The 27,718-nt window shown below is 42.1% G+C and overlaps 1 protein-coding gene and 1 long non-coding RNA gene across 2 annotated transcripts in view; both read left to right on the forward strand.

Moving 5' to 3' along the window:
- The window catches only part of C9H1orf21 (chromosome 9 C1orf21 homolog), a 218,308-nt gene that overhangs the window by 125,805 nt on the left and 64,785 nt on the right, over positions 1-27,718 (forward strand). The window lies entirely within an intron of this gene.
- LOC130684955 (uncharacterized) lies at positions 16,613-20,903 on the forward strand. The gene is made up of 2 exons (XR_008999383.1): positions 16,613-18,967; positions 20,728-20,903. It is a non-coding gene; the product is annotated as an uncharacterized LOC130684955 (long non-coding RNA).

Here is a 27,718-nt window from a genome sequence, read left to right on the forward strand (position 1 = left end):
ACATTAGATAGTCTGTAGTTGTAAGATTTTGGAGCGCTACAACTTGCACTTCTCCTAATTCTTGGTTGAGTTCCAACAGTATAGATCCAGTCAAATTTGTTGTTTTACTGTATGCACAGGCCAGCTTAGATATCTCCTTCCTCATTCCCATGGCAAGTCCAGGAACTGGTGGGATGAGTGCATCTACAGCTGTAGCAGTGCGTGGATCTTTGTTGGGGTTTTTTGATGATCAGCTTCTGGTATGACTCTTCCAGAGAGTGCTGATGTTGGAAGTTCTTCTTCATATCGTATCTTAGTTCATTTTCTGGGTAGCCAAATTAGGCTTTGATCCTCTGTATAAACACAAACAGACCCTTTGCCCACACTTTGATATGCCCTTTATACCATTGTGTAGAACTCATTGGAGGTCACCACACAGGAACTGCTTTTTTTTTTTTTTAAGAGAAAGGAATATTATCAGAAAAAAGTACCTCCATAGCCAATCATCTGACACCCTTTAAGTGATCAAAATTAAGGATATTTAAAGCATGCATTAATCGTTCATTTACAGTTAGTTTTATCCTATCAGGGAGTAATCCCCCTTTTCTTTCTTTTTTTTTTTTTGTTATCATTAATCTACACTTACATGAAGAATATTATGTTTATTAGGCTCTCCCCTATACCAGGTCCCCCCTATAAACCCCTTTACAGTCACTGTCCATCAGCATTGCAAAATGTTGTAGAATCACTACTTGTCTTCTCTGTGTTGTACAGCCCTCCCCTTTCTCCCCCCCCCATTATGCATGCTAATCTTAATACCCCCCTTCTTCTCCCCCCCCCCTTATCCCTCCATACCACCCATCCTCCTCAGTCCCTTTCCCTTTGGTACCTGTTAGTTCATTCTTGGGTTCTGTGATTCCGCTGCTGTTTTGTTCCTTCGGTTTTTCCTTTGTTCTTATACTCCACAGATGAGTGAAATCATTTGGTATTTCTCTTTCTCCGCTTGGCTTATTTCACTGAGCATAATACCCTCCAGCTCCATCCATGTTGCTGCAAATGGTAGGATTTGCCCTCTTCTTATGGCTGAATAGTATTCCATTGTGTATATGTACCACATCTTCTTTATCCATTCATCTACCGATGGACATTTAGGTTGCTTCCAATTCTTGGCTATTGTAAATAGCGCTGCGATAAACATAGGGGTGCATCTGTCTTTCTCAAACTTGATTGTTGCGTTCTTAGGGTAAATTCCTAGGAGTGGAATTCCTGGATCAAATGGTAAGTCTGTTTTGAGCATTTTGATGAACCTCCATACTGCTTTCCACAATGGTTGAACTAATTTACATTCCCACCAGCAGTGTAGGAGGGTTCCCCTTTCTCCACAGCCTCGCCAGCATTTGTTGTTTGTCTTTTGGATGGCAGCCATCCTTACTGGTGTAAGGTGATACCTCATTGTAGTTTTAATTTGCATTTCTCTGATAATTAGCGATGTGGAGCATCTTTTCATGTGTCTGTTGGCCATCTGTATTTCTTTTTTGGAGAACCGTCTGTTCAGTTCCTCTGTCCATTTTTTAATTGGGTTATTTGTTTTGTGTTTGTTGAGGTGTGTGAGCTCTTTATATATTTTGGACGTCAAGCCTTTATCGGACCTGTCATTTACAAATATATTCTCCCGTACTGTAGGGTTCCTTTTTCTATTGATGGTGTCTTTTGCTGTACAGAAGCTTTTCAGCTTAATATAGTCCCACTTGTTCATTTTTGCTGTTGTTTTCCTTGCCCAGGGAGATATGTTCAAGAAGAGGTCACTCATGTTTATGTCTAAGAGGTTTGTGCCTATGTTTTTTTCCAAGAGGTTATGGTTTCATGACTTACATTCAGGTCTTTGATCCATTTTGAGTTTACTTTTGTATATGGGGTTAGACAATGGTCCAGTTTCATTCTCCTACATGTAGCTGTCCAGTTTTGCCAGCACCATCTGTTGAAGAGACTGTCATTTCGCCATTGTATGTCCATGGCTCCTTTATCAAATATTAATTAACCATATATGTTTGGGTTAATGTCTGGATTCTCTAGTCTGTTCCATTGGTCTGTGGCTCTGTTCTTGTGCCAGTACCAAATCGTCTTCATTACTATGGCTTTATAGTAGAGCTTGAAGTTGGGGAGTGGGATTCCCCCCTACTTTATTCTTCTTTCTCAGGATTGCTTTGGCTATTCGGGGTCTTTGGTGTTTCCATATGAATTTTTGAATTATTTGTTCCAGTTCATTGAAGAATGTTACTGGTAGTTTCATAGGGATTGCATCAAATCTGTATATTGCTTTGGGCAGGATGGCCATTTTGACGATATTAATTCTTCCTAGCCATGAGCATGGGATGAGTTTCCATCTGTTAGTGTCCCCTTTAATTTCTCTTAAGAGTGACTTGTAGTTTTCAGAGTATAAGTCTTTCACTTCTTTGGTTAGGTTTATTCCTAGGTATTTTATTCTTTTTGATGCAATTGTGAATGGAGTTGTTTTCCTGATTTCTCTTTCTGTTGGTTCATTGTTAGTGTATAGGAAAGCCACAGATTTCTGTGTGTTAATTTTGTATCCTGCAACTTTGCTGTATTCCGATATCAGTTCTAGTAGTTTTCGGGTGGAGTCTTTAGGGTTTTTTATGTACAATATCATGTCATCTGCAAATACTGACAGTTTAACTTCTTCTTTACCAATCTGGATTCCTTGTATTTCTTTGTTTTGTCTGATTGCCGTGGCTAGGACCTCCAGTACTATGTTAAATAACAGTGGGGAGAGTGGGCATCCCTGTCTTGTTCCCGACCTCAGAGGAAAAGCTTTCAGCTTCTCGCTGTTCAGTATAATGTTGGCTGTGGGTTTATCATAAATGGCCTTTATTATGTTGAGGTACTTGCCCTCTATTCCCATTTTGCTGAGAGTTTTTATCATGAATGGATGTTGAATTTTGTCAAATGCTTTTTCAGCATCTATGGAGATGATCATGTGGTTTTTGTCTTTCTTTTTGTTGATGTGGTGGATGATGTTGATGGGTTTTTGAATGTTGTACCATCCTTGCATCCCTGGGATGAATCCCACTTGGTCATGGTGTACGATCCTTTTGATATATTTTTGAATTTGGTTTGCTAATATTTTGTTGAGTATTTTTGCATCTACGTTCATCAGGGATATTGGTCTGTAGTTTTCTTTTTTGGTGGGGTCTTTGCCTGGTTTTGGTATTAGGGTGATGTTGGCTTCATAGAATGAGTTTGGGAGTATTCCCTCCTCTTCTATTTTTTGGAAAACTTTAAGGAGAATGGGTATTATGTCTTCCCTGTATGTCTGATAAAATTCTGAGGTAAATCCATCTGGCCTGGGGGTTTTTTCTTGGATAGTTTTTTGATTACCGCTTCAATTTCTTTGCTGGTACTTGGTTTGTTTAGATTTTCTGTTTTTTTCTGGGTCAGTCTTGGAAGGTTGTATTTTTCTAGGAAGTTGTCCATTTCTCCTAGGTTTCCCAGCTTGTTAGCATATAGGTTTTCATAGTACTCTCTAATAATTCTTTGTATTTCTGTGGGGTCCGTCGTGATTTTTCCTTTCTCATACTGATTCTGTTGATTTGTGTTGACTCTCTTTTCCTCTTAATAGGTCTTGCTAGAGGCTTATCTATTTTGTTTATTTTCTCGAAGAACCAGCTCTTGGTTTCATTGATTTTTGCTATTGTTTTATTCTTCTCAACTTTATTTATTTCTTCTCTGATCTTTATTATGTCCCTCCTTCTGCTGACCTTAGGCCTCATCTGTTCTTCTTTTTCCAATTTCGATAATTGTGACATTAGACCATTCATTTGGGATTGCTCTTCCTTTTTTAAATATGCTTGGATTGCTATATACTTTCCTCTTAAGACTGCTTTTGCTGTATCCCACAGTAGTTGGGGCTTAGTGTTGTTGTTGTCATTTGTTTCCATATATTGCTTGATCTCCATTTTGATTTGGTCATTGATCCATTGATTATTTAGGAGTGTGTTGTTAAGCCTCCATGTGTTTGTGAGCCTTTTTGCTTTCTTTGTACAGTTTATTTCTAGTTTTATGCCTTTGTGGTCTGAAAAATTGGTTGGTAGGATTTCAATCTTTTGAAATTTACTGAGGCTCTTTTTGTGACCTAGTATGTAGTCTATTCTGGAAAATGTTCCATGTGCACTTGAGAAGAATGTGTATCCTGTTGCTTTTGGATGTAGAGTTCTATAGATGTCTATTAGGTCCATCTGTTCTAGTGTGTTGTTCAGTGCCTCTGTGTCCTTACTTATTTTCTGTCTGGTGGATCTGTCCTTTGGAGTGAATGGTGTGTTGAAGTCTCCCAGAATGAATGCATTGCATTCTATTTCCTCCTTGAGTTGTGTTAGTATTTGTTTCAGATATGTTGGTGCTCCTGTATTGGGTGCATATATATTTATAATGGTTATATCCTCTTGTTGGACTGAGCCCTTTATCATTATGTAATGTCCTTCTTTATCTTTTGTTACTTTCTTTATTTTGAAGTCTGTTTTGTCTGATACTAGTATTGCAACACCTGCTTTTTTCTCTCTGTTGTTTGCATGAAATATCTTTTTCCATCCCTTGACTTTAAGTCTGTGCATGTCTTTGGGTTTGAGGTGAGTCTCTTGTAAGCAGCATATGGATGTATCTTGCTTTTTTATCCATTCTGTTACTCTGTGTCTTTTGATTGGTGCATTCAGTCCATTTACATTTAGGGTGATTGTTGAAAGGTATGTACTTATTGCCACTGCAGGCTTTAAGTTTGTGGTTACCAAAGGTTCAGAGTTAGCTTCTTTTCTATCTTACTGTCTAACTTAACTCGCTTGTTGAGCTATTATAAACACGGTCTGATGATTCTTTATTTCTCTCCCTTCTTATTCCTCCTCCTCCCTTCTTCATATGTTGGGTGTTTTGTTCTGTGCTCTTTTTAGGAGTGCTCCCATCTAGAGCAGTCCCTGTAAGATGCCCTGTAGAGGTGGTTTGTGGGAGGCAAATTCCCTCAACTTTTGCTTGTCTGGGAATTGTTTAATCCCTCCTTCATATTTAAATGATATTCGTGCTGGATACAGTATTCTTGGTTCGAGGCCCTTCTGTTTCATTGCATTAAGTATATCATGCCATTCTCTTCTGGCCTGTAGGGTTTCTCTTGAGAAGTCTGATGATAGCCTGATGGGTTTTCCTTTGTAGGTAACCTTTTTTTCTCTCTGGCTGCCTTTAATACTTTGTCCTTGTCTTTCATCTTTGCCATTTTAATTATTATGTGTCTTGGTGTTGCCCTCCTTGGATCCCTTGTCATGGGAGTTCTGTGTACCTCTGTGGTCTGAGAGGCCATTTCCTCCCCTAGTTTGGGGAAGTTTCCAGCAATTATTTCTTCAAAGACACTTTCTATCCCTTTTTCTGTCTCTTCTTCTTCTGGTACCCCTATAATGTGGATATTATTCCGTTTCGTTGGTCACTCAGCTCTCTTAGAATTCTTTCATTCCTGGAGATCCTTTTATCTCTCTCTGCATCAGCTTCTCTGTGTTCCTGTTCTCTGTTTTCTAGTCCATTAATGGTCTCTTGCATCTCGTCCATTCTGTTTTGAAGTCCTTCCAGAGCTTGTTTTATTTCTGTATTCTCTCTCCTTAGTTCTTGCATATTTCTCTGCAAGCCCATCAGGATGGTTATGACTTTTGTTTTGAATTCTTTTTCAAGAAGACTGGTTAAATCTATCTCCCCAGGTTCCTTCTCAGGGGAAGATGTAGCAGATGCCGAAGCTGTCTGGGTTAGTCTTGTCTGGATCATATTTTTTGCCTTTTCATGTTGATAGGTGCTATTGACTGTCATCTGGGAGGGCCAAACTTTGCGCTTGCTCCTGGCCTTTCTTTACTGGGACAACTGCGACCCCTAGTGGCTTGTGTTGGGCAATTGCGTGTAGACTGGGTCTCTGTGTCTTGCCCGGCCGGTATGGAGGAAGCTCCCTTTCTGAGGGCATGGCCAGCCACAGGCTGCTTCTCTGCTTTCACCGCGCCCAGAGGGGTAATGGACGGGGGGCTGTTTGGCTGTTTACCTCCGTGAGGGGTCTCAGAGCTGTTGCCCAGGGGGTTAGTGCACCCGGTTTTCCCTGTAATTTCCAGCTGCTGGACTGTGACCTGTGTTGTTTCCGTCCAGCTGTTGCGTCTCTGTCCCTTTAAGACTTTCATAAAGCACTCGCTTTTCTTTGTCACAGGGGCATCGGCTTTGGGACCCACTCAGAGGTCTTGCTGTCCTGTTTCCCTAGTTTCCAGCCCTCCACGCATGCACTGTGTCTGCGCTCTGGTGTGGATGGCTGGGGCTGGGTGTTCAGCAGTCCTGGGCTCCGTCTCCCTCCCGCTCTGCCTATTCTTCTCCCGCCGGGAGCTGGGGTGAGGGGCGCTCGGGTCCCGTCGGGCCAGGGCTTGTATCTTACCCCTTTCACCAGGTGCTGGGCTCTCGCACATGTGGATGTAGTCTGGCTGTTGTCCTGTGTCTTCTGGTCGCTCTTTTAGGATTAGTTGTATTTGTTGTATTTTCAAAAATATATATGTTTTTGCTAGGAGATTCCCACTGTCCTACTCACGCCGCCATGTTGGCTCCACCTCCCAAAACGTCAGTTTTGAAACATAATCAATCTCTATAGCCTATTCATTGAGAAGTAGGCCAAAATGTAAGAATGTTTATATAGGTGCATTTTCATAGTCCTTCAGTTCGTTAGAGGAATAACCCTCAAAACAAGAGAAGTTGCTTAGCCACCACTTCAAGTATGTATGGTATTTTAATATATCTCCCTCCAAAATCTACTCCCGATTTCTTAAAAGGAGCAATTGCTTCACCCTAAAAGAAAACCTACATCACTGTTCTGGTTACCTATTGTTGCACAGCAAACCACTATAAAATGTAGTGCCTTAAAATAACAAGTTCTTGTTATCTCATGGTGCTGTGGATTGACTGAGCTGGATTCTTCCTGCTTGGGTCTCTCACACATTGGCGTTTAACTGTTGGTTGGGGTTATAGTCATCCTGACACTCAGCTGGGCTGGATACTCAAGCTGGCCCCTTCCCAGGGCTGGCAATGGATGTTGGCTGCGAGCTCAACTGGGACTATCAGCATGTGCCACCATGTGACATTTCCACATGGCATGGACTTCTCACAGCACGGTAATCTGAGGGAAGTCATGCTTCTCACCGGTCAACTGGCTTCCTAGCAGCAGCATCAGTTCTTCCAAATCGGCTTACCACAGTCTCAGATCCTGCCCACATTCAAAGAGGTGGGAAACAGCCTCCATCCCCTGACAGGGGAGGGGCAAGATTGCACTGCTGAAGAGCACCGGGAATGGGAGACATGGTAGCAGCCGTATTTGGAAACTACAGTCTGCCTCAACCAACAACCTGTTCAGATGTCAGGGTGGGTAGGGACCGGACCGCTTTATATGAAAGCATCGTGGGGATTCCCGCCCGCTTCAGAAACCTGGTGTGTGTCCTTGGATCTAATTTCTCTTCTAAAAGAAAAGCTGACAGAGAAACACATCTACCTTATGCTTGTGTCCTGAGGAAAATACCTTTGTACATACCAGGTACCCAAAAGGCTAAATACTTCTAATCCAGGGAAATACAAACAATTATATTCATAAATTCTCGGGCATAGGCTGACAGCCATAATGAGCCCAAGAAAAGCAGTCTTTGACATCAAACCAGCCAAGCTCCTTTCTAACTGGATGATGACCTTACTCAAGCTCCATGAGCCTTCATCTCTCATCTGTACAACAGGAAGAACGATTTCTACTCGTCTGGGTTGTTTTGAGGAAAAAAAATTAGGTGATATTTATAACACAGCAAGTATACTGCAACATACAGTGAGGACTTAATGAAAGATAGTTATTTTCCTCTTATCTCTATTTTCCTGATTTCTCTGTGTAACATATACTCTCAAAACCTACCAGTTGCTAGAGGGTTCCAGAAATTTAAATGCTTGTTAACTAAAGTTTTTCTGTTCTGTGGAACATCATCCATAGCACCTTTTAGTAGAGTCCTCTGATTTTTTTCAGTTTCGTGTCTTTGAAATTATAGTATCATAATCAATATTAATAATTTTTTACTTTCCTAAAACTACCCAAAGTGGCGGTTGAAGTCGGATCATTGTGCTTAAAGTGTAAGATTTCTATATTAATCATATGCTGATTTTCAAGTAAAAATTCATGTTATTGAAATTTAAGAAAGAACAAATAAAGTGAACTTATAGGATGGGTGAAGATGAATGTTTTAACTATAATTTGTTATCACTCCTTAATGAGCGAAAACTGTGTCTATCTTTTGGTGGCCCTCTTATCTCAAGAGCCAGCTAATTAGCTGGATGTTTCGCTTATCTCCATAACCCTAGAAGCATGTGTAATTAAAATTAGCTTTGAGCACATAGGATCCCACATCTTATCTTCCTTTCTGAAGGCCTCTTCGATGAAGAACTTTCTAATAATAGTTCCTCGGCACTTAACTGACCTCAGGATAAAGAGAGGTGCCTACCAAATGAATCTCTTTATTTTGTGTGTTTTTAAAGAATGTTTAAGTGGGAAACATTTTTACTTTCTCAGAAGGTCCTATTCCTCTTTAGAGGGAAAATAAATCGTTTATAGGGTTTGAGCTCCCAGTAATTTCCCAATTATTGAAGAGGGTACAGAGATTCAACCTAGAATAGGCAAGCTGATTAACCTTTTAAGTTGTTCAGTTGATTTTTACACAACATTCTAGGAGTTTCATAAAATTGAAAGGTACAATATTTTGTACCTCTAGCACTGGCATAGTAGAGTATGCTGCAAGTTGAAATGTTTTCTGAAGAACCTAGGAAAGGAAATTGTCTCGAATCCATTCATTCAGTCAGTCACTCAATAAATATTTCAAAATCATGGGTTACATGCCAGTTATTGTCCTTGGGTTTAGGGATTATAAGGAATACCTACAGTCCTATCTGGAAGGAGAAGGCAAGCCAGTGAGCAGGCAGTTTCCCTGGAGTAAGCTAATAGGCCTAACAAGGAAACATATGATATTATGCACACTTAGCCCAAACTCAGTACATCAGGGAAGTCTTCTTGGTAGAGGGGGCCCCATATGTTCCCATTTAGCTAAACTACCTTCAGTATCAAACCCCTGTGAAAAACAATTTAGAGAAATGTGAACTCCTAATGCTCCACTGTTTGTACCTAGAAAACGATGCTCCGATGTTGACCAGTGATTCTTGGGAGCACCCTCTGCACTGGAAATGTTTGTTCACATGGCCCATAGTTGTTGGGTCCTTATCATGTACTGGGACCTGTGCAGACAGCCAGGGATACAACACTGGGTATACAAAACTGGGTAAAACATGGGTCTTTGCTTTTGTGAAACTCATAGTATGGGAGAAACAGGCTGGGAAAGGACCATAGAAACAATATGACACATGCTGACTTACAAGCAGAAATTACTATTTAAAAGAGCTCTGGAGGTACAGGAAGGTGGAGCCTTGAGGGTCAAAGAGGAGTTTTGAGGAAGATGAGGTGTGGAACAGCAGGATCAGAGGCCAGGGACTGAAAAGGTCATGGTGCCAACTCAGAACTCTCCCAGATCTGGAATGAGGAGAGTGTGGACAAGGCTCAGACTCTGAAAGATCGTGAACACCATCCCAACAAAATTAGACACACCCACCATCATGTGGTGACGGAGCACGTAGCTCTGAACTCAGACCCGAATTCAAATCTTGGCGCTCTTGCTCCCTAGCATGTTGTATAACTTCTCTGAGCCTGAATATCCTGACACATAGTTATATACCCACCTAATGGATTGTTATGAGAGTTACATGAGATAATTTTGCAAGGAAAGGACTTAGCACAACACTTGGCCATGTTAGCAGACCCTCCATAAACGTTAGCAGTTGATATTACTTCTACAGTTGATCCCAGGCCGTTGAAAAGCTGTGGAAAGTTATTGTATTGTCTTGCTATTGTCACTGTAGATTACTGAACCTCTGTGCATCATCTAGAAAGGTGTTTTGATAATTAAACAGGGTACTATTTGTGAAGTGCTTAGAACAGTGCCAGGATGTAGTAAGTGCTGTACAAGTGTTTATCACGTAATTTAATTGAACTTCATCTGCTAAGGGATAGGAAGATAGTTGGTCCTTGAACAATGAGTTTGCACTATGCAGGTCTGCTTATACATGTACTTTTACAATAAAAATATTGCACAACTTTTTGGAGATTTGCAACAGTCTGAGAAAACATTTTCTTTTCTCTAGCTTTATTGTAATAACATAGCATATAATATATGTAACATACAAAATGCATTAATCAACTGTTTATGTTGTTGGTAAGGCTTCCAGTCAACTGTAGGCTATTAGTAGTTATGCTTTTGGGGAGTCAAAAGTTATACATCAATTTTGGGTTGTGCAGGAGGTCACTGCCCCTAACCCCTGCATTGTACAAGGGTCAACTGTGTAGTTTTCTCATTTTATAGATGAGTAAGCTAAGTTCAGAGAAGTTAAGCAACAAGCTAGTACAGCTATTTAAGTGTGGAAGCTGTGTTTTCATTTCATATTATAGCAGCCGAATCTTAAAATTTGATTTAAAAGATATACAAAGTCCGATCACAACACATTCTTCATTTTCATGAATTCTTGTCAGATGCTCTGTCTTTGCTCAGGTACAAGTGATAGTTTTTACAGGGCAGCAGTCACAGCCAGCATGTAATATTGCATTCTAGTTTTTTCTTACCATTATATCATTTTCTATTTTCCTTTATAGTCATCATGTTAAATTTTAATGGGTGTATAAAAGTACCTCAAATTGACTTCCTTAGCTTTTATCCTGCTGCTAAATATTAGTCTGTTTCCTGTTTTTCATTGTTATATAGTGCATAATGCTTCTGTAAGCATATCCCCAAATACAGCCATTTTCTCCTGATGATTTATTTCCTTAGGTAAGTTTTCAAGACTGGGATCACTGGGTGGACCGTTATGAAGAGTTTTATTGTTTGTGACATACATTGCCTAGTGCCTTTCACAAGTGGTGCATGGAGACCGTCAATTTCAACATCAAGATAAAGAGGCAGAATTGAAAGCCTCTTCAGCAAAGAGTGTTTTATTTTTTCCAAACTCTTGCTAATTTAATTAAGAATAAAAATGACACCCAAGGCGGTTTCATTTTTTGCATGTTCTGATTACTTTTTCATTCTGTAGGATGGATTGCCACCTAATGTGATCCCTCTTTTATGCTTGCTTTCTACTCTTGTTCTTATTATTCAATTAATAAACATTTCTTGAGTATCTGTGCCAGACCTATACAGATTTGGAAACAGAAGGAAACTGGAAGATAAAGGACTTTACATTCGGATGGGAGGGAAAAATGAGACAATAGACAGTTTCAGCATCGTATGGTGAGGACTATGATAGGCACCCACACATGATAAAAACAACGAGATATTGAAGGCAAGAAAGAACAAACTTCTTGAATGGCATGGCTTTTAAAAGCCATTTGGAAGGGATATAGGTGCTGCATATACATATGTTTGTGTGAGTGTATTTAGCAGGCAAATACAGATATGTGTTTGTGTCTGTGTGCATGCACGTGTGTGTACGTGTATCTGGAGAAAATCTGGAGATGTGTAATATCTGGTCATCATTATCATAGGATGTCAAGTGTGATGCTTTCCCACAGCTAGGAGACTGACAAGTAAGGAGATGAGCAAAGACAGAGCAGCTCCGGAAGGGCGAATGGAAAGGAAAGGGCAGTCAGGTGGGAGGAGGACCGGAGGACAGCCATGGGAGCAGGGAATGTAGAGAAGGGAGGAGCGGTCGGCTCAACCAGATGACTGAGCCAGGCAGGCGCCCATTGACTTGAGCTGTTAGGAGGTCATTGGTAACCTTGACAGAAGCAGTCACTGACTTTTTAAAAAATGAAGTCAGCCTGATATCCTTTTGCCTCTTAATGCCATTCAGAATGTAAACATCCTTTCCCTGAATGGGGTGCAGCACAGTGGAGAAGGTCTATCCGGGTCAGATAGGCCATGGTTGAAATCATGGCTTTGCACCTTGGTGGCTGGGTGACTTTGGGCAAGAATCTCAATACCTTTACGGCCTTTACAATATCTTCACCTTTATGTAAAGTCTTTACTTGGATAGTATCTTGCAGGGCTTTTAGGATTAAATGAACAGATGTCTGTAAAATGTTTAATGCAGTGCCTGGCAGTAATAGGTCCTCTGCAAATAGTAGTTGTTGTAATGATTTTTACTACTTTCAATGATCATTTAAAAACATATCCTGTACATGCCTTATTCTTCTATTAATAACTAGTTATAGCCAGGCAGCAGAGTGAAATGCTTATGCACGGGATTAGAATCCTACTTACTTAGCTCTGGGCCTTGGGCAAGTTTCTTTATGACTCTGGGCCAGTTTCCTCATATGTGAAATGAAGACAACAGTAGCACCCATCCACATAGATTGATTTTAAGGATTAAATGCTTAAGTGCTATGCAATAAGTGCTAGCTTGTGATAGCTCTGATGAGGAGGAGGAGGAAGCTACCCTTAGGGCACTGTTACACTGTTTTAAGAATATGAGTCATTCTGTACCTTTTGAATTTTTCTTTTTACTCTCTCCCTTTCCCGTTCTTCACTAATTTATTGAGGCTCTTAAACTTCTCTTTTTTCTTTCTCTTGAGGTTACAGTTCGAGTTCTCTTCTGTCTCTTTTGTTTCAATCATCTCATCAGTTACTAAGTTTTGTCAAGATCAATAGTTACAACTTTTTTCTAATGGCTCTTTTTTCAGTCAGCAACTATCCTCCCCTGAATGGGTGATCTTGTTTACTTATTGCTGAATAAAAAATTGATTCCATGGTCATCCAAACCCTTTTGAACATTAACGTCCCCCATTAAGAGACTTCCCCATTTACTCTATCCCTGGTATTTGGGGCAGCAATCTCTCATTTTTTTAGAAATAGTATTGAGGGCATATGGCCTTTCTAGCATGCAGAAGCCATTTAAATAGTCTGTCAATTTCACGTGCATGCCTGCACACACACGCCCACCCCAGCCTCCAGTCCCTGTGCTCCCATTCATCTGATCAACTAAACCTATATTAATTTTCACCTGTTTGAGAGTGATCTGGTTTTAGACTTCAGAATGTTTTCTTTGTAGCTTAAATCAATATGCTTATTGTACTTTTCCACTTACAAATATAATATAGAACACAGTGAGCATTTCCAGTCTCCAATCTGTAGGTTTTTTGCATTTGTCTTTGGTGTGAAGTTCTAGAAAAACTGTTTTTCTTTGGTGGTTCTCACCATAGAGATCGCCCTTGCTTGCACGTTATATCTGCAAATGCTCTGTTTTTCTATGCCTGCCACCTTCTTTCATCTTTTCACCATCTCTTTTTCTGCAGTTTTTTCAACCCTCCCTATATGTCTCTTGTGTCTATTCCTGATATACTAACCCAATTGTAGCAGTGTTGATTTTAATATTTACTGTATGCAGTGGTGATCTTATTTCTTCTGTCATGGAATGCGTGCATCCTCCTCTGTTCTTTATCAGGGATGTTTCTTTGATCTCCCTGAGGAAGAATAGCAGCTGCTTCTAGAAAATTTCTTGCACTGTGTGCAAGGTTTATTTCAGGGGTATTATAACTGCTTCTGAGATCTTCCTAGCTTTTCACTTTTCTTTCAGGCTACATGACTTTCTCATTGGGCCCCATTTTTTTTTATGTTTTATACTTTTCTCTAACTTTTGGAGTGTTTACTAAATGGAAGTTGACTTTAATTCCCATTTCTGCCTGTTGGGGGTTTGGGATCAAATCTGTCAGAAATGGTCTTTTTTCTCCATGGTCCCACCCTTGTAATCATTAGCAGTGTGATTCCTCCTGTTGTAGGTCAGACCATTTTAAGGGGATGTTTTCCTCTCGTCCCAGCCATGTGGTTACTGCCAATATTTATCTCCTAAAAACAAGTTGGTGGAGCATTTAAAAAATTTTCTGCCATTAGTGGGGTAGAGTTAAAAGTTTCTTTCAAAATTTCTTAATTCTTATCATTCCTTATAGCTATATATATTTGATTTATTTATGTGTTTAGTTAGCTAATTAACTAATTTCAGAAAATTTCACATAGGTGTTTCTTTTTTAACTTAGAGAAAACTTTCACTTCCTCTTCTGATTTTTCCCAGAATACCAGAATTTGACATTTGATGATGATAAAACTAGAGTTAGTATGGCATGATAGCAAGGTTTGGAACCAGACAGAAACTACCTGTGTGACCTTGGGCAATTTAAAAAGTATCTCGGAGCCTCAGTTTTTTTCAACTGTGAAACAGTAAAAATGGTGCTTTCCTTACAAGATGGCTGTGAGCATTAGATATGGAAGGCACCTCACAAGTTGCCTGGCACAGAAGCAGGTTCCCAGTACGTGGTTGCTGCTATTATTAGTAGCGTTGTTAAGTTCAAAGGGGCGAGAAAGCAAAGTCAGCTCTATGATCCTGTAGATGTGAGTCAGAGTGAGAAAGCTATGACTCCAAGTTCAAGTTACAGGCCGGAAGTTGCTGTTATACGAGAAAGACACACTGGACCAAAGTCAGAAAGAGGAGACACTGCCAGTCCCTGTCTATGTGCTCTTGGCCAAGTGACTTCACTTTAAGGCCCAGTGTCTACGTGGCTCACATGAAGGGGTCATGCAGCCGGAGTGGCTCCCACAAGACCCCTGTCCAGCCCTCCGTGCTTCCTGCTGCTCTCCTGGGCATTGAAGTCACCTTTCGGTTTTGCTTTTCACTGCTTACCTGTCATGTCACTCCCCTGCAGACAGCCCATCCTACAAAGGCTTCGCGCTGCTCTCGGGTTCTAACCTGAGCGGGGGTGACCCCACGTTGCCTCTCTCTTCTCCCCTCCTTGCTCCAGTGCCGGCCATGCTCCTTCCCACAAAGAGCCTGCCCTCTCGCTCTTCCCGCCCTGAGCGCTTCTCTCTCCTCCTTGCCCTGGCCAGCTGCACCCAACCTGGCTCAGCCCTCCTGTCCTTGCCCCAGGAAAGCTTTCTCTCCCGCCTCCACTGTCCCTCCTTCCCCCCAACAGTTTTCACTGTAGCGTGGAACCCTGTACTTCTACTTCACCTTTGCAACCCTTATCACAATTGCAATTAAAGTTACTAATGTAACTATTTGCCATAAGCCACCTCTGGTTGTTGATGGCTTATTTCCCCAATACCTTGACTACTGCCTGGCATGTCAAGTGCTGAATAAAAATTTGGAGGATGGATGGATGGATGAATGAATGAATGAATGAATGAATGAATGAATGAATGAATGAATGAGATCTTTAACATAATTGTAGAGGCATCATATATGATTTCAATATTCACTATACAAGACTTCGCCAGGCTGGATGCTAAGGAATAATGAATGTTTCCTAAACAATTCCAAAAATAAATGTTCTAACATCATTTGTAGCTATTGGCTCTTTCACATATGAAAAAAAGTAAAATGAAATTACATTGCAGTCCTCATCTCCAGTGGGAAGTGACCAGCTCTGCCAAACCCTGTCAAGTCAGAGTGGGGACGGGGCTGGCCGGGGCGCATCCTCTTCGTGTGTGTCTTGGCCTCAGAAGACGCCTGTTCCGGCTGCATGCAGACCTGATACTCAGACCCGCGGGGCTGGAGGTGGCTGCAGAGAGAGTCCGCCGGCAGTAGGTGGGGTGTATCTGGGGGAGCGCCTGCCAGGGCCACCCTGAGTCCCCAGGTTTCCTCGGAATCCCTAATCCCCGCCGCCTTGCGGGTGCACAGCAACCGCTCTGAGGAGGGTTGCTGAGTGCGGGCACTCCTTCCTGTTCTTTCCCTCCTTCGGGGATAGCGCCTTCATTTCCAAGGGGCTCTTCAGTTCCCAGAGCCCCTTCCCAGCCGCCAGCTCACTGGAACCTCACACACTGTGAGGAAGGTACCCCACATATTCTCATCTCCACTTTAAATTATTTTGAAAAAGAGAAAGAAAATCTAGAGCGGTATTCCTCCCCAACCATCACCTGAGATTTCCTTTGGGATGAGGTGGGGTTTATATTCTAATTTTATACATGTAAATGGCCCAGAGCTGAGGAGGCAGAAAGCTCCAGGCTGAAACTCAGAGCTCAGCCGCCTGATTCCTAGTGTAGAGACATCAGTAGCCTCGTCTCCAACCATTCTCCACCATAGTTGCTTGCTTCTTTCTATCCCAATGTAAAAGATGGAACAGAAAAGCACTATTATAAATTATGATTTCTTTCACACTTTCAGTGATTTTTTTTTTCATTTTAATGAGTTAGACAGCATAGTCTGTGATCCTTTCTTTTTCTTTATCCCCCCAGTGATTCAGCAAGTATATATTGAACATGCTCTGTGGCCAAGAACTATCCCAGCTGTTGCGAATGAAATTAGGATATGATCCCTCTCTTAGAGGTGTTCACAACTTAGCAGGAGGAGTGGATACATAAACAAAGTAAGTTAAACAAGTGATGTTGTAGAGATAAGGAAGGTCCAAGGAGTGATCTTTTCTACGTGGGAGCAGGAGAGAGGGCAAACAACAGGAACCCTTCATGGAGAATAAGTAGAGAAGGGGGCCACGGGGGAGCACTCCAGGCAAAGAGTACAGAAGACGTGGTGAGAAAGTCTCAGAAGCAGAGAACAGTCCAAGATAGTTGTAGCGAAAAGGAGCAATGGGGAAGCAAGACGTTGGGAGGCAGAATGGATAGATTTGAAGGTCTTAGGATGTTAAAGCCCAGACATCCTCTGAGCAACAGAGAGCCCTTGATATATTTTAAAGTAGCCGTGTGACATCAGATTTTTAAAAAGTACTGGCGTTAATGTGTTGCCTTTTAGCAATTCTGAGATCCAAACTGAAGAGTGTAAGAGCTAGAAGTGGAGCAGAGAACAGCAGTTGTTGTAGGAAGGTGAGCCCCAGTCACAGAAGCTGTCACTTGGGTTGATAGGTGCTGGTAGCGCAGCTGGGTAGGACTCAGAAAGAGAGGTACGTGAAATTGAACCACATGGTTTGCATTCTGATGACTGGTCTTCTGAGGCTTTCATTGTCCCTGATTCTGTGTGGACGGAGCTCAGTATCGGCCCTCTAAACACAGGGATACTAAGTAGAATCTGAAAGAAATGCTTCCCAGGTATATTCCGAAGAAGAGAAAGAATCCTGGTTTTCTATAAACTAAATCCAAAACTTAAACCAACATGGTCAGATGTTTTCACTCTCTGAAATAGTTCCCAGCCATTTCACAACTTCATGTAGCATCAGATGCATAAACTGTGTCAAGCAACATGATTTCTGTTGAATGTCATTTTAAAACAGCAAATGACAATATCAAGGAAGTGGTGAATCGAAAACCTTTTCTCCCTCCTTTACCATGAAAATGTTAACTAAAAGCAAATGTGCTTCAATGGGTGGACTTCATTTAGCTCATTAAGCTTGTGGTTTCTTGTATGTGTGCTTAAAGCTGGATGCTTACACTAGAGCCAAATTCCAGTCACATCTGAAGGCTTACTGTTCCTTCTCAGAAAGAAGTACAATACAGTAGAGCCTGCTGACCATCTTCCTGTGGACTTGGGGAAGTGTGCTTTGAGAATATCTTCCAGCAAGTTTGGCAATGATGACCTCAGTCAAAACCTAGAGAATTTCCCATCAGCTCTGCACCCTGGCCATCTATGTTGAATTAAGTAATTTCTCCTAAAAGGATATGCTGATCATCGTAGGAAACTTGAAATGGTGTAGTCCTTAGAATTCAGTTCTGTCATTCCCCCCTGTTGAGTATGACATTAAATCAATAAAGAAAGGAATTGTAAGAAATTTCCCTTTCATGTTCATTAACATGAGAGATAAGTAATTTTCCATCATTTTAATGTACAGTCTGCAGATGGGAGAGCTGTAAGACCATGGACACATCTTTCAGTTTCTTCATCTGAAACCGAGACATGAGAATAGTTAACGCTTTATTGTAAACATGCACTTCTTGTACATACAGTCCCAGCATACACATTCCAGGGCTGTTATGGAAGCTTCATAGTTCTGAGACCTGGATTCCTTGTGTCTTGTTACTCTGCCATGCTGAATGCACAGCTTCCATCATGTGCTTAAAATGCTGCCCCAGCCCCTGCCATCACATCCACATTACCAGCCAATGAGAAGAAGGAAAGGGCCAAGGGGAGGACACACTGTTCCTAGAAAGGCATGATCTAAAAGTGACACACAACTTCCACTCATACCCTTTTGGCTAGAACATAGTCATATGGTCACACTTAGCTGTGAGATGGGTGTGAGGTGACTGTCATGTCACGGAGCTGTCCTGCATACTGCTTCATACAGAAGGAGGGAAGGGGGTATCGACAACATCTGAGATCCTTCCCAGATTTAAAATAAATGACAGTAAGTACAAGTTTCAGGTCTAATTACCCATTAACCTGTGAAAAAATTCAGACAATATCCCTGTCCTGGAGGTGCATGTTTGAAGGTCCTGATGGCAGAGGAAGCAGGCAGAGAAAAACCTCGTAGAGGGTGACATGGTAAAGCCCAGAAAGTAGCCTCCTGGAGTGCATTCTTTAGGTGGAAAAAACTGATTACTTTCCCTCAAAAGGAGAAAATGAGAAACTGATTTGTTCCTCTTTTTACTACCCTTATAGCTCAACAAGAAACAAATGAACTGGGACCTTCATTTCTTAGTCCTTTTCCTATCACAGTTTTGATTTGCTTCAAAATCAAAATCAAGTTAGTTCCTCTTGAATACAAATTGCTAATTCCCTCCCTTGCATAGCCCAGGATACAGCCGTAGCAAGGGGGCATTGTAAACACAGACGTACGTTAGGTCTGATGTTTGAATTAGGTAGAGCTACATGTTACAACCTTTCATGTGGAAGAATCCTGCAAAGTTCCTTTGAACAGTGTGGTCGTCACCGGGGATGTTCACCAAATCTACTCCTGCTGAGTTGATGGGACACTGCTTTGCCCCAGGTGACTACATGACTTGCTTTTCCTAATGGAATGTGAGTGGATATGATATGTGTCACATGTAAGGGAAAACCTTAAGAGCCAGTGCAGAATTCTACATATTGCATCCTGCCTACCATGGTAGCCAGCAAAGTTCTTGGTTGCTTGTCTCTTTGAGTCCACGTTCCTGAGTGAGGACATGAGATAGTGACATGAAACAGCCCCCCTGCTGACGTGTGATGGGCATGTAGCATGCATGAGAGGTAAATCTTTGTTGTTTTAAGCCACCAAGTTTGAGGGATGTTTGTTACTATAACATAACCCCCTGGCTGATACAAACAGTAACTAAAAAATACCCCATTATGGATGACAAGCGATAGGGGGGGCAGTTATCACTCCATTTGTGAAAGTGAATCACTCAACAAAAACCCATCATTGTTAATAAATGCCAAACAAATCCAGTATTTAATGTCTGCATCTTTTTGTTCCTTTTAAGAGCTGTTATCCAAATACTAATAACTAGTGCTCAGTTAATAGCTTTATTTAGTTGTTGTTTTTCATAGTAATTAGTAGCAATATTTTAAGTAAGCACCAATCCCTAAACATCTGGAGGTAAAACTGATATGATGGCATTTACGTTGTTTGTGGCAATACCGTTCATAGCTTACCAGAAAGTCACCATTTCTGCTCCAAATTGCAGGACATTAGAACTTTATTGCATAATAAACTTTTTCCAGAACTAGATTACAAGTTTCTGTAATGCATTTTGCTAAAGCCCATGTAGTTGGGAGTGAAGGAATTGGGGCTTGAACCCACATTGTGTGGCCCCTCGAGCCTCTGTTTGTATCCATGGTGCCATCTTGCCTCCTGGTAGAGGGGGCACCCCCCAGAAATACATCCATTGTTGGTTTTGCCCAACTGTGTAAAAAGTAGTGTGGATGAAATACAGATTATACTTGTTACCTCATTTTCTGATAAAGCCAGTGTATGACCCCCCACCAACAACAACAAATGCTAGTTTTATTTGTTCGATTTTGCTTGTTTATTTTAAGTATGTGTCTTTAAAAAGATACCTTGGAGCATTATCCTAAGTGAATATGCTCCCTGTCGTCATTAGAAGGAGCAGCCTTGAACGTTGATCTGCTGTGCTTCTGGCCCAGTCTTTCCATCCTAGCAGACAGACGCATGACTTCACTGCTTTAAGGCCCAGACTAGGACTGTTTTCAGGTGGCCTGTCTGGAATCCTTCAGGTGATGGAGTAAGGATATAAGTCTTGTGCTCATACCTTAACAGAAATGACAGAGAGAAAGTACCAGATCCTTAAATATTTACTAAGAGATCGTACCATGGTCCTTGGATGACGCTGGTGGCCCACAGAACCTGAACTGTTCATAGCATTCTCTAGCTGAAATTTAAAAAGCAATGGCCTGGCTGCCTTCTTTTATATGCCAGCAGAGTAGACCTGGCAGTCCAGATGGGACACGCACTGTCTTGGTCGGCTTTCTGAGGAAGGTGCGCCAAGGAGTGCATCTGCATTTAATGATCCAGGGACCAGAGCACACAACAGACTGGGGTGCAGAGTTGCTCATTCCAAACTGTCTGGAGGGGGAAGGTGACAAGATCCCACATGGCTTCCAGCTGGTGTAGCATGTCCGCGTGGCTAAGCTGTCCTTTTATGATTTCTTAAGTGCAGAAATCCCCAAATTTGCTGAAGTCGAATGTTCCGGAAAAGGAGGGACGAGGGTGATTAATCACCTGAACTGTACTCTTGTTCTTGCTTTCAGGCAAATTCCTCCTCCATACAGGGTGCCGTCATCTTTAGCTTATCAGCATATTATTGTCACAACATGTTGGGAGGCTCATCTGTTGAGCCTCTTACAGCAAGGTAACTGATTGAGTGAAACCCCCAGCCCTTCTGCAGGATCCCACCCGCAGATCTCACCAGATGGAGATACTGAGGTACAGGAGAGGCAATGCATAGGATGCTGATGGCAAGCACTGTGTGCCAGACACAGTTCTAAGCCCTGTACATGTATTAAGTCATTTAATACCAGTAACAACCTATGGAGAAGAGGCTTTTTAATATCTTTACAGATAAAGAACTTTTGGGGAAAAAAAAAAACTTGAGGGAACTGGCCTAGGGTTTATGCAAGCAAAAGACGGATCCGGATTCTAACCCAGGCGGTCCAGCTTCCATGGCTGGAGTGACCCAATCAGTACTAATCACTGGAGGATGGCAGATTATAGGATTGATAAGGATTCCAAGGAAGGAAATGCATATTTTAGCAAGACACTGACATGAGGAGGTTATAGATGAGTACCTGACCAGCAGGTCAGAATTCTAGAGCTACCATAACAGATACCTCTGACGCACAGAAGTGACATTCCAGATCTCTGGGGAACACTGCCGTGTGTGGAGCATGCCACAGTGACAGGACGGGGGTGGTCATCCCTGTTTGCCTGAGGAACCAGCAGACCGCTGGGGAGAAAGAGTCCAGTGCACTCTGATGCGGGCTCCTGGCAGAGCTCAGGGTCCACCCGTGTCCCAGGGCCCTTGGTTCCATGGCCTTATCCTACGCTCTCTTCAGCTGCAAACGGGGATGACACTGTGTAGTATAACTAAAATGAGAACTGAGAGCATGGCATGCACCTCACTGTGGGAGCCAGTTCAGAGGGCGAGGGTCTCTGAAAGACCAGGGTGACATGGGTGCGTGGCCCAGATGCAGCCCTGCTGTGGAGGGAGCTCGCCCTCACCTGGGAAGAAGAGGCTATGAGCTGACGGGGGTGCTCTGTGCTCTGTGGGGATGGGTGGCCTGTCACAAGAGCCCTCAGCATGGGCAGGAACAACAAGGCTAAGCCCAGGCCAGGACAGGTGGGGGATAGCCTGCCTGTTACTGGTGTCCCTGGGGCAGGGCAGGGCAGGGCAGCAGGAAGACTTTAGTAACCTGACGCCTGCCCTGGGTTTTCCCTGCCAGGAAAACTGAGGGTGAGGGCAGTCGAGGAAGACATAGGGGTCCCAGCGAGTGTCCTGAGAGGAGGCCATGTTTTTACCCACACCTGTCACTTATCCTTCCTTGGACTAGTATATCCTGGGGAAAGCAACAATTAATAATTATATTATACTGTCACTTGCCCTGTACTAACTGAGAAGTCAACTACTTAGTTTAATAACCACACAAGACTTTCCGAGTTGCTCATTTCTGTGATTAAAGTGATCATTTGATACCATCTGCAACCAGCTTGTCTTGGTTTCAGCCCTGGATACCTGGATGTTAGGAATGCTTTCTAGAATTTCCTTGGTGTGATATGTCCACTCTCTGGTTACAAGTAGATTTTAGTGTTCTAAAAATGTTTTTAATGACTTCTGGCAGTAGAAACAGATGTTTTTAATAATTCAGTGAAATGGCATCAAGAATAATGTTTACCGCTGTAAAATAACTGTACATTTGTCTTTATTATTATGGAACTTGGGAGGTGCTGGCAGTGGGAGACCTGTGAAGATTTCACATGTTTTTCTCCAGGGAGGAGTATTATTTTTGCTTCCCTCAAATATCATGGAGATCCAATCCTCTTTAAGAGCTTTCTGTAAAAGACAAAATACTTTTGCCACAATTGTTTATTCCGACCAGGAACTGAAACCAAATAAAGACTCAGTTGAGTGCATATTTGATTTGAGACTGTTATAATGTTTCATTTAAGTAGTATTGGAAAATACAAACATTTACTTCCCATTTGATCCCATCACTCATTCTGTTTTTAAACTTGTGTTTCAGACACACTGAAGGGAATTAATATTTAGATTTAGGTCACTTCTCATTTAGGGTTCATGGCTTGAGGTTCAAGGTCATGCCTCTTATTAAAATCACTTAATGTTCTGTGTGTCTTCAGAAAGCAATTAAAACTAGATGCCTACTTCTACTTCAACTCAAATGGTTATTACTTTTATAAAATTAATCATTTAATAGAAATTTTAAATAAGATAGTGGCTTAGAGATCAAGGTATGGTGGCCCACAGTCTCATTTTTTAAGAACTTATTTGGAATGCTCTAAGGCATCTTTTCCATTGTTCTGATGATCCATGGTATGTGTGCAAAAGAACTTTTGGAATAAGCACATATCAAAGCAAACAGATACTGTTTTACAGCCATCAGTTTAGCAAAATCACTTAAGTTTGAGGATATCTGGCGCTGGTGAGGTTTTGGGAAAACCAACACTCTTGCACTTTGCTGGTGTGATTATAAATTGCTGCCAATTTATTTATTTGTCTTTGGTAGACGGGCATATCTTTCATAAGTTTTAAGGCATATACCTTTGATCTAGGTGGATCACTGCTAGGACTTTACTGTAGGTGGTGTACTATTCATCAATTACAGTGTAACAAATCACCACACAACGTAGCAGCTTACTAGCACAAGTACTTATTATCTCTCACAGAATCTGAGTTCAGGACCTGGGGACAGTTTCCTGGGTGGTTCTGGCTCATGGTCTTTGATGAGGTCCCTTTGATGAGGTCCAGCTGTCCACAGGGGTGGCAGTCATCTCAGGGGCCACCTGGGGCTGGAGAGTTCTTTTCCAGGTTTACTCTCACAGTTGTTAAATGACCTCAGTTCCTCACTCCATCAGCCTACCCATAGGCTTCCTGACTGTCTTCAGAACATGGCTGTTGGCCTCACCCAGAGCATATGCCCCGAGAGAGTGAGCAAGCCAGGGCACACCCACGAGGAAGCCACACTGTCCTATAAACTAATCTTAGAAGTGGCATACCGTCATTTCTGCCATGGACTCTGGGTGACATCCTGGCACAGCGTGGAACGGGACGACACAAAATGTAAAAACCAGGAGGCAGGGATTCTTGGGGGCTCTGTTGGAGGCTGCCAACCACATGTGGCTACTTTAAAACACACCAAAACCTGAACTGTATCACCAACCTGAATGTCTGTCGCTGTGATAAATCAACCACAATACATCATACTGTGGCATGTGTTGCAACTGTTTAAAAAAAAGTAAGATCTATATGTGCAGATATGAAGACAACTCTACAACAGACTGTTAAGGAGAGGAAGAATTATGGTAGAGAAAGTTGCAAGGATGATATATTTTCTATAAAATTTTTAAAGTATTTATGTAATCAGGTATAACATACTTGCTTTGTTCAAGAATGAACAACTTACCAGTGATGACCTTTCATCTTTTTCCATCCCTCCGTCTCCTTAATGAGTAATTTTTTTTACATTTGGAATCAGGGCGCGTGTGTCCGCACAAACACTCCCGTTTCCCCACCCTGTCCGGGATCTCCGCCCTGCACTGCATGGCTCTTTCTTTCCCAAGTCCCTGAGGACTGCAGGAGAGGCTGGGCTCTCACTGTCCTATCCCGGCCTCAGCTGGTCCTTCCTCTGGCCCATTTCCCTGTTGTGCTGTGCACTGAGTGAGTGACACATGGAGGCTTCCTGCCTCAGCACCTTCAGCCAAGGTGAAGACAAGAATTTTTGTTTCAACAAGTTTTTCAAGTTCCAAGATGCCTGGTCTACCTGGAATCTCATGAATCATTAGATTTTTGTCTCCCTTAGGTTTCCTCTCAGCTCTGTGTCCTGTCTAAAGTTCCTTTATTCTGAAATAGGCTCTTGAGGCGCTAGGGGCCTGACTCTGCTGCCTTCTAGAAGCAGCATGCTTCTTTCTAGCCCTAGGGTGGTGAGTTGAAGGAAGATTCTGCTTTGAATTGTGAAGTTACGGAGTCTGTCTTTTATTCTGCCAACTTCGCTGCTTATTCCCTGTTGAATCCTCACCTATTCGGTATAAGTAAACCTGTGAATACCTCCATCCTTCCTAAGTTTGGCTCTTTCTTCCATTATAGCATCTCATGGCTCTCCTTTTTGTTAATTTATTCCACAAATATTCATCGAGCCCCTGCTCTATGCCAGACACTGTATTAGGGGCTGGAGGCCAAATCGTGAGCAGAAATCTGCAGTGCCTGCTCCAATGGATCAGTCTGGTGGGAGAGACCCATACTCTCTGATCAAGCAGACAAATCAAAGAGTACAGATGCTGATAGGTGCCATGAATGAGAGGTACAGTTGCATATGTAAAGCAGGGAGACTTACAGAGCCTCTGATAGGATACACAATGCCTATGTGCAAATTAGGAAAAGCCTTCCCCTCTAGGTGGATATATTAAAAAGTGGCCCCTTCAGGTATATGCAAACCTGTAGGTGCATAGTTTGGCAAGCTGATGGGGCCTTTTCCTAACTCTCACAAAGACTTTCTTTCCAGGCCAGCAGGTATAGCCCAGTACCAGGGCATGTGATTGGACCAGTGAAGCAGCCTTCCCCTGCCTCCACCTTGACCAGAGTTCTTAATTTAGAGCACCATCTGCCCGACCAAACCCCTGGGCTCTGATTTTGAGGATCAGAGAAGGCCTGGTATAAAACCTGAAGGGTGGGTAGTGAAATGATAGAGGGGCGATGGAGAAGACCATCGAGAATCACCCAGACAGAGAAAACTGCTTGCTAAGGGTCCCAAAGTAGGAGGGAGAGAGCCTAGGATATTCCAGGCTCTGTGACTAGAGGAGTGTGAGGCAAGGGTAGGTTGAGATGAAGCCAGAGCATCTGGAAGAGAACAGACCACACAGAGCAGGACCTCCTCGGACCAGTCAGTAGGGCCAGACAGGATGGCCTTGAATGCCAAGCTAAGGAATGTGAACTGGAGGACTGTTCTTTTACTTATATAGGATCTGAAATATTCTCCCTCCTTTTTAATCTTTAAGTATAATCATTCTTTGCTTATTTAAGTTTGTGTTTATGATCCTACTTCCTTGATAGTTAAAGAACTCAAAAAACTGCAAAGCGCATGCGTAATCAAGGCAAGTTCTTGGGCTTGCTGCCGGGAACATGTTTTTTGAGAACCACAAGGAGAAAATCTAGGAAATCGTAAGGAAGCTCTCTTCCCTTCCACCATGATCAGCGTGTATGTGCACACAAACACATACACACACATGCACACAACCACAGGAATACACTCTCCCACACAGAAAGTCAAGAAAATAAAACCAAATGTATTGGCCTATTTTGTTTGGGCAACATTTCAGGTATTTAAAATCTAGCTAACATCTTAAGTTAATTTTAAAACTTGACAGGTTAAGTGAACATATTCCATCATTTATAAGGACAGCAGTCCAAATGAATATGCTGTTCTCTCGGAAGGTGGCGTGGGTGACTATCAGACCAGAACCTCAGTAAGGATTGGTTGATGTTCCAAACACTCGAAAATGACGACCCAGGATATCAGAATGTGCAGCCACAAGGCAAATGAGTCGTGTGAGTGGAAACAGAAACCTGCCCCTCCTCGCCCCTGCTGGAGGTTGCTACAGCCTTGTGAAGGCCCTTATTCTCTGTAGAGCCTCCCCTTCTTCCTCCCCTGCCTCCTTCTCCAGGGTGTCTGTTTCCCAAAGACTGGCTGACGCCCCTTGGTGGTACCAAGGGCTGCATGCTCTGAGGAGAGAGGGTCAGGTACCAGGTACTGGGCAGGCAATTTAATACAGGTGACTTTCAGAAATGTATTCATTCCCCTGTCTCACCTCCAGCAGGCACATAGATGCACACACGCATGTACAAACCCACTAGTTAGGGAAGGAGGGCTAGTTAAATTGTCCCTGAAAGAAGAGGTAAGCCATCAACCTCTATGCCTGACCCAGCTCGGTGTGTTATGGGAACTTTGACTTACTTGTTCATTTGACCCACACTAATCACAGATCAGTTATAGGAGCCTACATAGTGTGTACATGGAATCTGCTTTGAGTACTTAGTTCCTGAGGGGTCTATGGACAGGATTCTATGAACCTGAGTAGGAAAAAAAAAGGACATCTTTATTTTCACTAACCTCTGACTAGAATGTAGGCTTCTGATTAGGACAGCTGTGTAGGGTGCCTTCCCTTGGATGAGGAAATCAGGCACTGGGAAACAACACACTGGTTATGAATGTAGGCAGCAAGCAGGAGCAATAGAGTACCTGGGACTCCTCAACATTAGAAAGCACAGATGTTTTTGAATTGCATTACAGGTATTATAGACATTGTTATCCACTAATGCCGTGGAAATATGAATGCTTATTATTGCATCAAAACTACCATAGTTAACTGACCCAATGGTACATCCTAGTTAGTACATTAAAAATGAGCGTGTACTGTGACCTCCCGCATTTTTTCCTAAAAGTATTTTGATGACTCTGTTTCATTATGATCTTTGTCCCTTGTAACTGTGTACTTTAAGAATTTAAGAACACGATTCTGATACATAGACTCTCCCAGACTGCCAGAAGCACCCATGGCACAAAAAAGGTTCAGAACCCCTGTTGTGGTGGAACGTTCTTGAGGTCCAGGTTCAACTAGCTGTGTAACCTTAGAGCAGCAACCTCTGAGCCTCAATTTCGTTATCTGCAAAATGGTTTACTGAGGTAAAGTAGGTATAAATCTCAATTAAGGAAAGGACTTATTCTTTTCCTTCTACTTATACTAAATAGCACTAAGCCTGGTTTAGAGTACTTTGCTTTTAAATTGGTAAAGTAGAATCACTAAGAAATTACTTAAAACCCTCCAGTCTGTTTCTTTGCATTTTGTTTTCACTGTTCACAGCAGTATTTTTAAATATAATAAATCTATATTTAAATATATGAGTTAAGTATGTAAAGGGAGGGGAGTAAATATACACTAATACTTTTACCTTTGCAATTGTTGCATTTTAAATATTTTAGTCTCTACTCTCCCGTTAAGGAAACCCTGCATTTC

Source organism: Manis pentadactyla, chromosome 9 (assembly GCF_030020395.1).
Source record: "Manis pentadactyla isolate mManPen7 chromosome 9, mManPen7.hap1, whole genome shotgun sequence".
Classification (NCBI taxonomy): domain Eukaryota; kingdom Metazoa; phylum Chordata; class Mammalia; order Pholidota; family Manidae; genus Manis; species Manis pentadactyla.